The sequence below is a fragment of the Lontra canadensis genome, unplaced genomic scaffold, assembly GCF_010015895.1.
Source record: "Lontra canadensis isolate GAN:19392208 unplaced genomic scaffold, GSC_riverotter_1.0 scaffold14, whole genome shotgun sequence".
Classification (NCBI taxonomy): Eukaryota; Metazoa; Chordata; class Mammalia; order Carnivora; family Mustelidae; genus Lontra; species Lontra canadensis.
The window spans coordinates 5,057,407-5,072,643 of NW_022631008.1; positions in this window are offsets into that span (position 1 = coordinate 5,057,407).

Consider the following 15,237-nt stretch of genomic DNA (forward strand, 5'->3'; position numbering starts at 1 on the left):
ATCCATTAATGCAACTACTTAAAAATTTAGAGCACATCAGTGAGAACACACTAATCAATAGACATTTAAAGAATTGTATTCCAATTTTTCAACAAATTATTCAAGAATAACATTCTTCTTTCATCCTAATCATTTCAAAAATTCTTTCAAATTTCAAAATTTTGGAGTGCGTGAGTGGCTCAGTCTTTAAGCCTCTGCCTTTGGTTCAGGTCATGATCCCAGGGCCCCAGATTGAGCCCCGCGTCCAGCTCCCCGCTTAGCAGGAAGTCTGCTTCTCCCTCTCCCACTCCCCCTGCTTGTGTTCCCTCTCTCACTGCCTGTCTCTCTGTGTCAAATAAGTAAATAATCTTTTTAAAAAAAACTTCAAATATTTTAGCTCTGAATAGGCGTAGTCTGTTTATAATGATATTCGTATGTGGTATAGAAGTATGTATCTGTGAAAATGAGTTAGTTCCTTGGACTTGAGTTATTACCTAAAAAATGTTCCTTGCAAACTGCTAACTGACATCCTTGGGGGCCATTTTCAGCTTCTCTCCAGAGAAATTCCTTAGAGTATTTATTTGTGTTTAAGCTGATATAACAACAGGGATTTGGGGCAAGGGGAGGGATTTAAGGAATATGTGGTTATGTTTTACATAGGATTACAGTGAGTGAATTGCAGCTGTTACTTAGTCACATTTTAAATAACTAGTTTTATACCTTGTCTTGGGACCTAAAAATCACAAACATCTCCATTTGGGTCAATTTGAGAAAATGCTTGAATAAATTTTCATACTTTATCCATATTTCCAAAATACAATAGCATACTGTAAAAAATACTAACAAATTTTAGTCATGGGCCTCTGAGAACAAGAAAGGATTGTTCACAGTGTGTTTCTGGTGGCAATGACCTGTCATAGTGCCTAGCATCCAGCCTGGGGGAAAGCTGAGCAGATGAGACATAGAAAGTTTCACATGTCAATATTTGAGATCTGAATTCTCAAGGTTTAGTCTCCCTTTCTCTCCTGCCACCTCACGCCCTAGAAAGACCTGAATTTTTTGTGAAGGATGTTTCCTTTAATATCAGCCTACATTTTCTTCTTCTTCCTTTGGTCTTCACTTTTTTTTTTTTTTTTTTGAGGTTGTTGGATCTTTTGTCTTTTCCTGAACTTGTCATTCTTCGGAATATGTAGAAAGACACATTCCTTTGGCTTCCATCTCTACATAGCTAAACACATATATCATGACTCAGTAACTCTGCAGAATAAGTGAGTATAAGATATATGGGCAATTCATCACCTCGATGTCTCCATGTGTGGTCAGTAGAAAACACAATTCAGGACACGTACCTGATTGCCATCATGGAAAAATGCCCTGTCTGCCTAAATGTCACCATACAAAAATAGATTGTAATAGAACTCAAGCAGAAGTTTTGGGGGTTATTTTCTAGTGTCTTCACTGATACAGAACACTAGATAGTATTTTTTCTATTCCACTTAGTCATCTCACTGTATTATTGTAGGCTTGGTGGTCTTCTAAGTAGATTATCTTCATGGACTCTACATTTGTACATAGCATTGAAGATTCAGAGGGTTCTAGATACCAAGATGAAAATGTCAGTAGTCCCTTTTCCCCCAGTTTACAGACATGCTACAACAAGTAGCCAGAAAGCATGTATGAAACTAACAACACTTCTGAAGACCCAGGGAGATGGTTATTTTATATCACATGACCTGCACTAACTCTCAATTTACAAGGCAGAGTTCAAAAAGTTTTATAATGGTTTTTCAGTTTCCAGTAATTTTTTGGATATTCTCCAGAAGGCGTCTTTGTTACCATCATGAATTGGGAGTGGAATAGATAAAGAACAAATAGAAAACACCTGTCTTTGTCCTGTGCCTATGCAGCCATCACCCTCTGTTTCAACTGCAGATGAGCCCTGAGGTATCACCAGACATGATCCTCACTGTGCCTAGTACATATTCTCTCCATTGTCACCATTAGAACTATTCTCTAACTTGAACTATTCTTTAGGATCTTCCTGATCATTACTGATGGTTTTCCATGTGATCTTCTGTGTCCTTTATTGTCTTTATGTTGTGGAGCTTATTTCTTTCCAATTGTCTCATTAAATGGCTAACATTTATTAAGTACTATGTGGCAGGCACTATTATAATTTTTTAAAGAGTTTATTTATTTATTTGACAGACAGAGATCACAAGTAGGCAGAGACAGGCAGAGAGAGAGAGAGAGAGAGAGGAGGAAGCAGGCTCCCCGCTGAGCAGACAGCCTGATGCGAGGCTCAATCCCAGGACCCTGGGATAATGACCTGAGCCGAAGGCAGAGGATTTAACCCACTGAGCCACCCAGGAGCCCACTATTATAATTTAATTATTGTGATTTCTACTGTTACCCTACAAAGTAGGAAATGTCTCTACCCCATTTTGTATATGAAAAAACTGAGGAAGAGAGAAGTTAGGGTTCTAACCTAGCACTTTAGTGCCAGAGTTTGGTGCCAAAGTCTTTGCCTTTAACAACAATGTTATACTGCTTCTTTAAGAATTATCTTCTAAAAATATTCATGTCCACTTGCCAGTTTAGCCTTACAAGTCAAACTCCATATAAAGCAGGTTGATGATACAGTGGAGGCACAGTGCTTGAAACTCTGGTAAGTGCTAACAGGTGAAGGATGCTGTCATTAAGTTATGACAGTCAGTCATTTTCAACTACAGAAAAATTTCCCTAGGAGATAACATTTGAATCTGACACTGAAGGAATTGTGTTTCTTGTTCCCAATAAAGGTAGACTTCTCTGTTAAGTAAAGAGGTAATGTTATTAGCCAAAATACTTATTAGTTGCATCTTCATCATAGATTTAAATAAAAACTGTCCGTTGAACCTAATATAGTACCTGATATGTGATTGCATCCAATAAATATTATTTACTTATTTATTTATTTATTCATTTATATTTATTAACATGTAATGTATTATTTGTTTCAGGGGTACAGGTCTGTGATTCATCAGTCTTACACAATTCACAGCACTCACCATAGCATATACCCTCCCCACTGTCCATCACCGAACCACCTTATCCCTATCACCCCCCCCCCAGCAACCCTCAGTTTGTTTCCTGAGATTAAGAGTCTCTTATGGTTTATCTCCCTCTGTGGTTTCGTCTTGTTTCATTTTCCCTACCTTCCCCTATGATCCTCTGTCTTGTTTCTCAAATTCTTCATATCAGTGAGATCATATAATAATTGTCTTCCTTTGAATGACTTATTTCGCTTAGCATAATACCCTCTAGTTCCATCTACATTGTGGCAAATGGCAGGATTTTGGGGTTTTTTGATGGCTGCGTAACATTCTATTGTGTGTGTGTGTGTGTGTGTGTGTGTGTGTGTGTGTATACATCTGTTGATGGACATCTAGGTTCTTTCCATAGTTTGGCTATTGTGGACATTTCTGCTATAAACATTCGCAGGCACATGCCCCTGTTGATGGACATCTAGGTTCTTTCCATAGTTTGGCTATTGTGGACATTTCTGCTATAAACATTCGCATGCCCCTTCAGATCACTACATTTGTATCTTCAGGGTAAATACCCAGTAGCGCAATTGCGGGGTTGTAGGGTAGCTCTATTTTCAACTTTTTGAGGAACCTCCATAATGTTTTCCTGAGTGGCTGCACCAGCTTGTATTCCCACCAACAGTATAGGAGGGTTCCCCTTTCTCCGCATCCTCGTCAACATCTGTCGTTTCCTGACTTGTTAATTTTAGCCATTCTGACTGTTGTGAGGTGGTATATCACTGTGGTTTTGATTTGTATGTCCGTGATGTTGAGTGATGTTGAATAATTTTTCATGTGTCTGTTGGCCATTTGGATGTCTTCTTTGCAGAAATGTCTGTTCATGTCTTCTGCACATTTCTTGATTGGATTATTTGTTCTGTGGGTGTTGAGTTTGATAAGTTCTTCATAGATTTTTGGATACTAGCCCTTTATCTGATTGCCAATACACACACACACACACACACACACACACATATATATATATATATTTAATATTTTATTTAGTTATTTGACAGAGAGAAAGAGAAAAAGCACAGTCAGGGGGAGCGGCGGGCAGAGGGAGAGGGAGAAAGAGACACCCCACTGATCAGGGAGCATGATGTGGGGCTTAATCCCAGCATCCTGGGATCATGACGTGAGCCACCCAGGTGCCCCAATATTTTTTAAATGAATGCCAAAATATGGACAGAGTAAATTTCAAATGCAACCTCTACGGCATGGTTTAAATACTCTCTCGTTGAAAAGAAACCCTCATGCTCTGTTGGTGGGAATGCAAACTAGTGCAGCTACTATGGAAAACAGAGTGGAGGCTCCTCAAAAAGTTAAAAATAGAACTACTTTGTGACTCAGTAATCACACTACCTGGTATTTACCCAAAGAATACAAAAACACAAATTCAAAGGGATACATGTACCCTTTTGTTTATAGCAGCATTATTTACAATAACCAAATTATGGTAGCAGCCCATGTCCATTGATAGATGAATGGATAAAGAAGGTGTGGTATATATACACAATGGAATATCATTGAACCATAAAAAGAATGAAATCTTGCCATTTGCAACAATGTGGATCAAGCTAAAGAATATAATGCTAAATGAAATAAGTCAGTCAGAGAAAGACAAATACTATATGACTTCCTTCATATGTGGAATTTAAGAAACAAAACAAATGAACAAAGGAAAAACAAAGAGAAAACAAAAAGTAGACTCTTAGCTATAGAGAACAAACTGGTGATTACCAGAGGGGAAGTGGGGGGGCGTGAAATGGGTTATGGGGATAAAGAGCACACTTACCGTGATGAATACCGGGTATTATATGGAATTGTTGAATCACTGTATTGTACACCTGAAACTAATACTACACTGTATGTTAACAACACTGGAATTAAAATGAAAAACTTAATAAAATATGTTTTTTCTCACTGGACTCCAACATTATCAACTGTTGAGGTTTCTAAACCCTTTTATTCTATATCTGTCCACATATGAATACGCATTTACCATTTTTACCTTGGACTTTGCCTATTCACAGTTTCCAACTGGTCACTTGCTCGTAAATCATTCAGGCATTTTGAAAAATTTGGTTAAGAGTGATGTTAAAGAATATGCCTTTATTCTTGACTTAGATAAGTATTGTCTTCTTAACACCACTTATTTCTCAATGAGGCCTTTCTCCTCTACCTGATACTTCTATGTTTCTTGCTTGAAAAGCAAAAATTCTTTTAGTCTTTTATGCAGTTGGTTTGACCAATCACCTCCATGGAAGCTGGGAAGATTTTGTAAAGTACCATCCCAGGGGCCACACTTTCACATGATACAGTTCTCAAAGGACTATTTGTTTTGTCTCTTTGAACAGTAGTTCTTTTTGGAAAAGCTGTTCATCTGTCCCTCTTTCCAAATATAGTGCTTCAGGATGTTAGCAGTTTCTTTTGTAGAGGATATAAATATTTCTCATAAAGGTCATAGGCAATAACCAGTAGTTTGTTGATTAAACCTAAGAATTTAGGAAAGGGTCAATATTGGTTTTATTCCCTGGGATACATGTGATATAATGATAAGCATTTTAGTTGATGATGTGTAGATTTCCACGTGTTCATGTGCTTCTCACAAGAAAATATCTTTGTCTTGTACTTTTATGTTTTCCCAAAATACTTCACACAAGAGTTAGTGCACAGCTCTAACACAGAATCCAATAAATACTTACAAATTAATCAAACAGTTTTATTTTCAGTAGATTTAAATCACTAATGATTAGACTTTTTCTCTTATATTTTTGACACAAGTAGTGGAATATATTAGCTTACTTATATTGCTAAATAACTCAACATCAAATTTAAAGTAAAAACTAAGTTTCTTAGATCTTTTATGAACACTTGGAATATTTTTGATGTTCTTTTGTGTTTTTGAATGCACTAAAAAATACATGCAGATATGACCAATTGAGTTTTCCTTTTTCCTCAACTGAACTCCATGACTAAAAGTATCAACTGTAATTTAATTTTTTATGCTTTCTTCTGTTTTCATAAACAAGTTTTAAATCACAAAAGTAACCCGGGGGCACAGTAACAAATTTCAAACAGTAAAGAAGGCATGAAATATAAATTATAAGATTCTTCCTTTTACTAATTCTCTGAGGCAGCCCCTCTGCTCCACTCCCACAGGTAGAATCTTCATTAACCTTTTCTTCTGATTTGATTCTTCTTATTGCTGTCACTATACTTCTATTTCTGGATTTATAAACTTTAGACATTGTCTATTTTTCTGCAATGAAACTTGAAGAACTTATCATATTAATTTTCCTTCCACCTCTCTTTCTCAGTCAACTACTCAAATATTTTTAGTTATACCTTATCTTTACATTTCTAGGGTTCATAATAACCCAGAAAGCCATCTCTATACCTTTCACCTATTTGTCTTTCTGTCTCTATATTCTCTTACATAAACCTAAGTCTTCTGTGCTTTGCTAACAAGGTAATTTAAAAAATGAAATCCCAAATAGCTCATTGAATATGAACATGGAAACATTATTCCCTGCAGAATTAGATATTATGGCAGAAACCATAAATGAGAATTCTGTAACAGTAAAACTTTGCCACTCATAGGAGAATCCTCCAAGAATTAAGGCCTAATGAATATTCTTTTAATTCACTGCCATCTTTCTTCTCTATTCTGGATCACATATCAGTATTTCTTATATCCCACACTACCCTCATCCTGGGGTTCTTGTTTTGTTTGATTGTGCTCCTTTCTTGACAAATTAATTTTGAATGTGTAGGATGTATGCATAGTAACTTCCTAAATTCTTACTTGTCTGAAAATGTTTGAAAATCTGTGGTGTAAAATTTTGGATTCAAAATACTTTATGTTAAGAACTTCAAAAATATTGCTGAATTTTCCTTGGAATTCGCTGTTAGTGATAAGAAATCTCAAGTTGATCTGATACTATTCTCTTATAGGTAATCTGATTTTCTCTCTCTACTTTAAGGATTTTTTCCTTATCCTTGGAGTTATAAATCATCAGTGGATGTGTATGTGTATAAAGGAATATTTTTCAATGTTATTTGGTGTTTGGTAGACTGGAGACTGAAAACTGAAGACAGAGACATGTTCTTTTAACTCTTTGACTATGTTCCTTTATCCATTGTCACTCAGGAATCTTATTTCTCAGAATTTTAGTTCTAGATTGTTCTATTATCCATATTAGGTCACAGTTTACCAGATAAGCAATCAGGTGTGTGCATTTAATAATTTATTCTATCCAATGAGTATGTCTTAATTTAATCATTATATACATATTTTTTGAGACTCTTTTCCTTTTTCTTCATTGCCCTCCCACATATACTTTTTATAAAACACTATTTTTTTTAATAAATATAACAGTCTTTTGAATTTTCCAGATAATAGACTTTTTAAGAAGTCCACATCTGGTACCTGAATTATCTTTGCTTTCTCCAAGGACAGTTGTTCTGTTTGTTTACCTCAGAGCTTCCTTTTCATGCTAATAATTTTCTTTAAAAGTCTGGAGATCCTTGGTAATTAAATCATGTTAAATAAAGAAACTTTGTTCCTTAATATGAATGGCTGGAAAGGATCTTTTTCAGATACTGGTAAATCCATTTTTTTAATGGATCCTTCTTTGGACTGGGTGGCTTACCATAGACTTTGTGTGATGGCACGGGCATTTTATTTTATTTTTATTTTTTAAGATTTTATTTATTTATTTGACAAACAGAGATCACAAGTAGTCAGAGAGGCAGGCAGAGAGAGAGGAGGAAGCAGACTCCCCGCTGAGCAGAGAGCCCAATACGGGGCTGGATCCCAGGACCCTGGGACCACGACCCGAGCCAAAGGCAGAGGCTTCAACCCACTGAGCCACCCAGGCGCCCCAGCACAGGCATTTTAATGAGCAAATCATGGAAAACAGAAAGGCAGGCTAGGATCTCCACAATTGCCAAAGCTGGGGTGGGGTTGCACTTAACTCTAGCAGTGGAGTGCATTACTATTTTGGTCTTGAGTGCTGTTACTTATTCCTTTCTTTCCTCCCTCCTTTTTTCCCCTTCTTTATTTTTTCTCTCTTTTTGAAGTCTGGACTTAACTCAGGCACTGCTCTGCTTTTTTGCTTGCCACAAAACCTCTGATGTCTTGTGCTATAATTTTCTCTACTGTGATTTCTCCATCAATCTTATACCAGCTGAAATGTGTCAAAATGTCCAGTCCATTGATGGCACGTCTTCTGTTTTACAGAGTTATTTTGGGTTTATACTTTTAGAAATATATCCTCATACAAAAGCAAAAATAAACTATTGGGACTTCATCAAGATGAAAAGATTTTGCACAGTGAAGGAAACAACCAACAAAACTAAAATGCAGCCTATGGATTGGGAGAAGGTATTTACAAATGACATATCTGATAATGGGTTAGTATCCAAAATCTATAAAGCACTTATTGAAACACGACATCCAAAACCCAATAATCCAGTTAAGAAAAGGGGAGAAGACATGAATAGTTTTCAAAAAAAGACATACATATGGCCAACAGACACATGAAAAAATCACCATCATTCATCACCATGGAAATGTCAAAACCGCACTGAGATACCACCTCACACCAGTCAGAATGGCTAAAATTAACAACACAAGGAACGTGTTTACAGGTGTTGGCCAGGATGCAGAGAAAGGGGAACCCTCTTACAGTATTGGTCGGGATGCAAACTGGTGCAGCCACTCTGGAGAACAGATTGCAGGTTTCTGAAAATGGTTAGATAGGGCTACCCTATAATCCAGCAGTTGTACTAGTAGGTATTTACCCAAAGGATACAAAAAGTACTGATTTGATGGGGCACATGCATTCTGATGTTTATAGCAGCACTATCGACAATGGAAAGAGCCTAAATGTCCACAGACTGATGAATGGATAAAGATGTGGTCTATACATACACTGAAACATTATTCAGCCATCATGACAACATTGACAGAACTAGAGTGTATTATGCTAAGGGCAGTAAGTCAGTTAGAGAAAGACAAATACCATATATTCTCACTTGTATGTGAAATTTAAGAAAGAAAACTAGATGAACATATCGGAAGAAGGAAAAGAAAAAAAGGAGAGAGGGAAACAAGCCATAAGTGAGTCTTAATGCTAGAGAACAAACTGAGAGTTGATGGAGGGAGGATGGTGGGGGGTGGGCTAGATGGGTGATGGGCATTAAAAAGGGTGCTTGCTGTGATGAGCACTGGTTGTTGTATGTAGGTGACAAATTCTACTGAATTCTACTCCAGGAACCAATATTGCACTGTATGTTAACTAACAAAATTTAAGTTAAAAAAAAAACAACATCCTCTTGTCATTTCAATGGAATTTGGAGTGGGGATGGAAGGTGGGAGAGGAGTATAGATTCATGTGCTCAAACTGCTATTTTGAGCAAGGAGCCTGTGCACCATTTAGAAGTTTGTACCTTTTTGTATTAATGTAAATATATATCTTTAATTCACAAAATATCTTTAGTTTTCATTCAAATGTGGGCTTTTCCAAAGTCCCACTTTCCCTCCAAAGAGCATGAGAAAGAAAAAAATTTTTAACAAATATAATGAATGTTGCACATTCCCAACAGCCATTTATGAATTAATATTTGAGTGTTGGAAAGCAGATTAAAAGCAAAAAGATGATAAAAACTTTCATGACAATTTACTTCTACTCTTTCCCTACTAAGTTACATTTGACATGTAACTTTTTTGGCTCAGATTATAGTAGCACCTTCTAAAGAAGAGCTTTCCACACAAACCAAAATGCAAAGAAAAACTACCCCTGAATGACAATATGATAAGTGCTATTTATTAGGATCCTAATATCTTCCTTAATTAGATCACCACACCTGACATTTTCTGTATCCTGTTTCTCTTTACAAGAGGAAATGTTTACTCTTGTAAAGCTTCTGATCATCAGTCAGCGTCCAATAATAGGCTTTGTGTATCATTTCTATATTAAAAAATTAATTAACCTTAGTCTTATGCCCAAGGTCCCAATCTTCCTCACGAATTCACATTTGTGTGTGTGGGGTGGGGATTGATACTTTATTTCCCTCCAAAAATATTAAAATGCAGAATACTATGAAAGGCACAGCTTCCATAAAGCTGTGAAACCATGAAAACAATGTAATAAGTACAGGCCTCAGGCTCTGAAAGAGAGGAGAGTTTTAGGAGAGAGAGGTGTGGGAATTACACAGAAGACTGCATTAAGGGAACTTCTACATTTGATCACACAGTGAAGCACCACAGAGGTAGTCACTTCCCAGCACTGATGAAAGATCTCTGGGCAAGAGAACAATAGCCAGCAAAGGAGAAGGGAGCTGCTCATGCCCTGTCCATACTGAGCATCACCTGGAGCTTCAGCAGTGCGGGTACATGTGAACCCATACACACACACACAAATGTTGCGTGCGCATGTGCACGTGCAGAACACATGTCGAGTAGGTTTTCTCTGTCAAGAGATTTTAACATCAGTTTTATTGAAAATCCTTTCAGCAGTTCAGCAGTCTCCTGCCTGAGGAAATTGGGCAGAGGAAAACCCATTAGTGGGGCTCAGTCTGTGACCAGGAAGGAGCTACTAAGTCAGGCTCCATTCTAGTGAGCAGGCTGAAAATCAGAACAGAACCTCAGTGTGCCTGTCCTATGAATCACTCTTTACCCAGGGAATAAACTTTGCAGATGAGAGTGATCTAGAATTAGTGATGATTCTCTTACTGTTTCCCCAGCTTACCAAAGAGAGACATGAAAAAGTCCCAAATACGGAGTTGCTGAGGTAGAAGGGATGAATTCAACTGAGCAAAGATAAATTCTCCTTTTCTGTGCTGTTTAGCACAGTATACTGGGGTTCAGAGTTAAGCCATCAAGTCTAGAGAGAAAAAGAGAATTCCTGCAAAGCCCAACTCAGAACCCCATGGCTCAAGGTGCTTTAACGTGTTTAGATTACTGAAGAATCACATGGTGATGGCTTCCAACTTTGGAAATTTAACCTGTTAAACCCACCTATGACTGTCTTTTTCTGCCCTGCCACCACTTTTGTTACTGTCACATGAAAGAGTAAGAATGACGTTTCCATTTAGAAAGGTCAAATATTTGTGAAGAACTTTGCTAAGTTTATAAGCATTACCTCATTTAGTCTTTATTTAACAACCCTATGAAAAGCACTGTGCCTATTTTTTAAAAATATTTTTATTTATTTGAGAGAGAAAGAGAACATGAGCGGAAGGAGGGGCAGAGGGAGAGAGACAAGCAGACTCCCCACTGATCAGGGAGCCCGGGGCTTGATCCCGGGACTCCGAGATCATGACCTGAGCCAAAGGCAGATGCTTAACCAACTGAGCCACCCAGGCACTTCTGCATCTATTTTTAAAAGGTAATCACTGAAGCTAAAAGAGGTTAAATAACTTTCTCAAGTTCATCAGCCGTAATCTGGCAAATCCGGGATTTGGGTCTGCCCAACTCCATACCTATATATACTCTTGTCCATCATGGGCGAACACCACACAGTAAGTCATTTATTCAGGTTCATGGTAGCCTCAGATTTTTGGAGCTTCAGGAAACCTTACAGATGGCCCCATCCAAACTCTTCATTTAATAGACAAGGACATGGAAACCCAGGGAGGTAAGTGAATGATCAAGACGGTGGCAGTAGAAAAAGTACAACTGAGAGACCCTGACTCCTGAGCAGGGACCTTTTCTGGGATACCATCTTGCTAACTGGGAAAATACTTAACTAAATGAGATGACCTAAATAAGTCTACCATGAACTTTTAAGACACTTAAAAATTTTTGATGTTTTGGATATGCTCAGCCCTCAACGTGAACACATGAGTGCTTTTCATTTAATTCCGAAGAGAAAATTTTAAACACTTTGACTAGAATTAATCAACATTTGGCAGTATTTCAAATTCAATGATTTTCACACACTAAATTTAGCTCAATTTAAAATTCCATGATTCAATCCAATGAACAGTTTCTACCCAGATCATTCCGGTGCTTCTCTCTGTTGCTCCCTTCAGTAACCACCTCACCCCATCTCCTTACAAGTTCTCCCTGGGCTGTCTCCCTTGACATTCTTCATCTTCTGTTCTCAGGAGGATGAATTGGAAAACAATACTGGAAACACTGGTCAATAAATATGTTCATCATAATTTCCTTCAGATGTTTTCCTCTCATTTTCACACGAATTGATTTAGTTATTATGAGCACTCTTTCTCCCAGAGTGCTCATGGGTTCTGATAGCACAATCAACAACCTCCTAGAAATGCTAGTAATAGGGCCCAGCATCCCTGGGGACTCCAAAGCATTTCAAGGGGCCAGTAGAGAGGGCTAGTCCACTGACATCTTGCCCTCCAGTTTGTTCATTATGTGCATTGTAATGTTATCATTTTCCTTTGGGACGAAGATGTTGGAAAATACCTCTCTCCCTTGACTGTTGCTTTCTCTAAAAGTCATTTTGTGCTCTAAGGATGTATGTTTGAAATACACCAATATTCAGGGGCACCTGGGTGGCTCAGTGGGTTAAAGCCTCTGCCTTCAGCTCCGGTCATGATCCCAGGGTCCTGGGATTAAGCCCCAAATCGGGCTCTCTGCTCAGTGGGGAGCCTGCTTCCTCCTCTCTCTCTGCCTGCTTCTCTGCCTACTTGTGATCTCTGTCTGTCAAATAAATAAATAAAATCTTTAAAAACACCCCAATATTCAAATGTAACATCAACATGATGATTACTTTTATTTATGATTGTTTTGTTATTCTTTCATAGGGAATATTATTTTTTGGTCTTTCTTCCCATTCATCCCATGCCCCCCCCCAAAAAAATCAGTTTTCATTGAGCCAAGACATTATGTGAATATAAGATTTTTTTACAAAGTATTTTATCATGATCAATTACTCTTTGACATAAATAGAGCAGATAAAGTAACAGAAGAAATGTACCTGCTCCAAAGCAAAAATAGACAGTGATTCTATGTTAAGTGATAAACAATATTGTCTTTTCCATTTCAGCTATAAAACAAGTCAGAAACTTAGGGTCATCCTTGATTCTTCTCTTCCTTAGAATCCCAGACATGATGAAGCTTTGTCAGTATATCCAAAATATCTCCCCAGTCCACCACTTTTCTCCTCTTCCCATGGTGGTTGCTGTAGTCTAGGCTCCAATAGCTGTACCAGGCTTCCAGGTTCTTCCTTGCCTCTCCTCTTAACGCCCCCTGCCCACCCACTTTCAGCACTGCAGCCAGAGAGACCTCTGGACTGCAATTCAGATCATGTCCCTGTCCTTTTCATCAAATCAATATCTCAGCTTTGGGGTTGGAACAAATTTCAAATGTCCCAAGTCAGGTAAGGTCCTACAAGGTCTGACCTCTGCAGCTGCACGATCATCACTCTCCTTCATATTCTAGCCACAGCAAACTGTTGCTAGTTCCTTGACTACCCCACGTCCTGCCTCCACTCCGGGCCTTTGCATGTGCTGTTACTTCTTTTCAGGGAGTTACTCCTCATCTCTTCTTCTCCAAGCTGCTTTCCCCTTTTTTGTCATACACTCTCCCTTTGCCCAACTCCTTCTGAGCTTTTCATCCTCATTCAGTACCTTTTCCTCTGGGAAGCCTTTCTTATTTCCTCGGGACTGAGATAGGTGCCCCTCTTAGTATTCCCAGCAACCTTCTGTTTATGACAATCAGTACTTATCACACTGGAGAACCATTGCTTATTGCTGGTCCATCTCCTCCTCTGGACTGTAAGTTCTTTGAAAGATGGAACAAAGTCTTCTTCACCATCTCCTGGCCCTAAATTGGTAATATCAGGAATTATGAAATATAGTCTGAGGCCCACATTATGAAAATGTCTGCTTGAAGGGCATGAACTCACCCACACTAACAAGCCTTTCATTTGGTGTGCATGTGCACATGGTGTGTGCACCCCAGACTAAAAGCTAAAGAGATCTGCTATGAATCTTGAGATCCAGATTGAATTGTATCAAAGTCCCAAGTTTAGAGCCTGGAGGATTTCTAGGACTCCCCCAAATCTGAGCATTTTGCAGATGATGACATTTCTGACTTCCTTGTCCCCTGGGCTCCTGCATCTTTATACAATATATCTGGGCTTTGCTGCATTGACCTAGATGTGAAACTTAACGCATCTTTGAATCCCACACGAAAATGCTCTTTACGTGCAAACTTTAGTGAATGATGTGCACTTGAGAGATGATTTTTGTATCAGAATTAGAGGAGAGTTTATACTGCAGACCTAGTAGCAAATTCCCTTTCTAACACAAGCCAATGTGGATGGCTTCTGTCTGCCACTTTGCCCATAGAGCTGCCACGTTCCCTGTATACCTTCCCCACATATGCAGGCCGATTCATTTACCTGCATGCAGAGGCAGACGAGGGTGGGGCATAGAGGCTGGCAGGGCCACTTACATCTTTGTGACCTTGGGCAAATGACCTTCACTACGTTATGACTTAGATTCCTCAGTGGTAAAATAGAAATAAGAGTATTTACTCTCTAAAACTGTTACAGTGACGTTAAATAAGTTAATAGACATGAAGTTCTTAAAATAGGCCTGGCGTGGGGCGCCTGGGTGGCTCAGTGGGTTAAGCCTCTGCCTTCGGCTCAGGTCATGATCCCAGGGTCCTGGGATCGAGCCCCGCCTCAGGCTCTCTGCTCAGCAGGGAGCCTGCTTCCCCCTCTCTCTCTGCCTGCTCCTCTGCCTATTTGTGATCTCTCTCTCTCTGTCAAATAAATAAATAAAATCTTAGAAAAAGAAATGGGCCTGGCATATAAAGTGCTCAACAAATGTTCATAGCTTGTATTGTTCCACCCAAGCCCAGAGTATTGTGGAGAACTGCACCCTAGTTTAGAGGGGCAGAATTTTTTGTTGTCACATTATGAATGTACTAAGTTTTCAAGGGTTATCACAATGCCTATAAACAACTGGAACTTATCAGAGTTTACCTAAGACTCCAGTTCAGCATTCTTCTAGAAGGTCCAGGTGTCACTCAAGTACAGCCCTCCTATTCACGGCAGACCCACGAAGGTAGAGCCCAACGTTCAGGTGACGCCCTTCCCTCCCACATCATGTGCTTTGTATATTGATTTGCTGTTTGTGACATGAACCGTTACAATAATTCACAACACGCTATGCTCATACATATGTTAATATACAACATCCA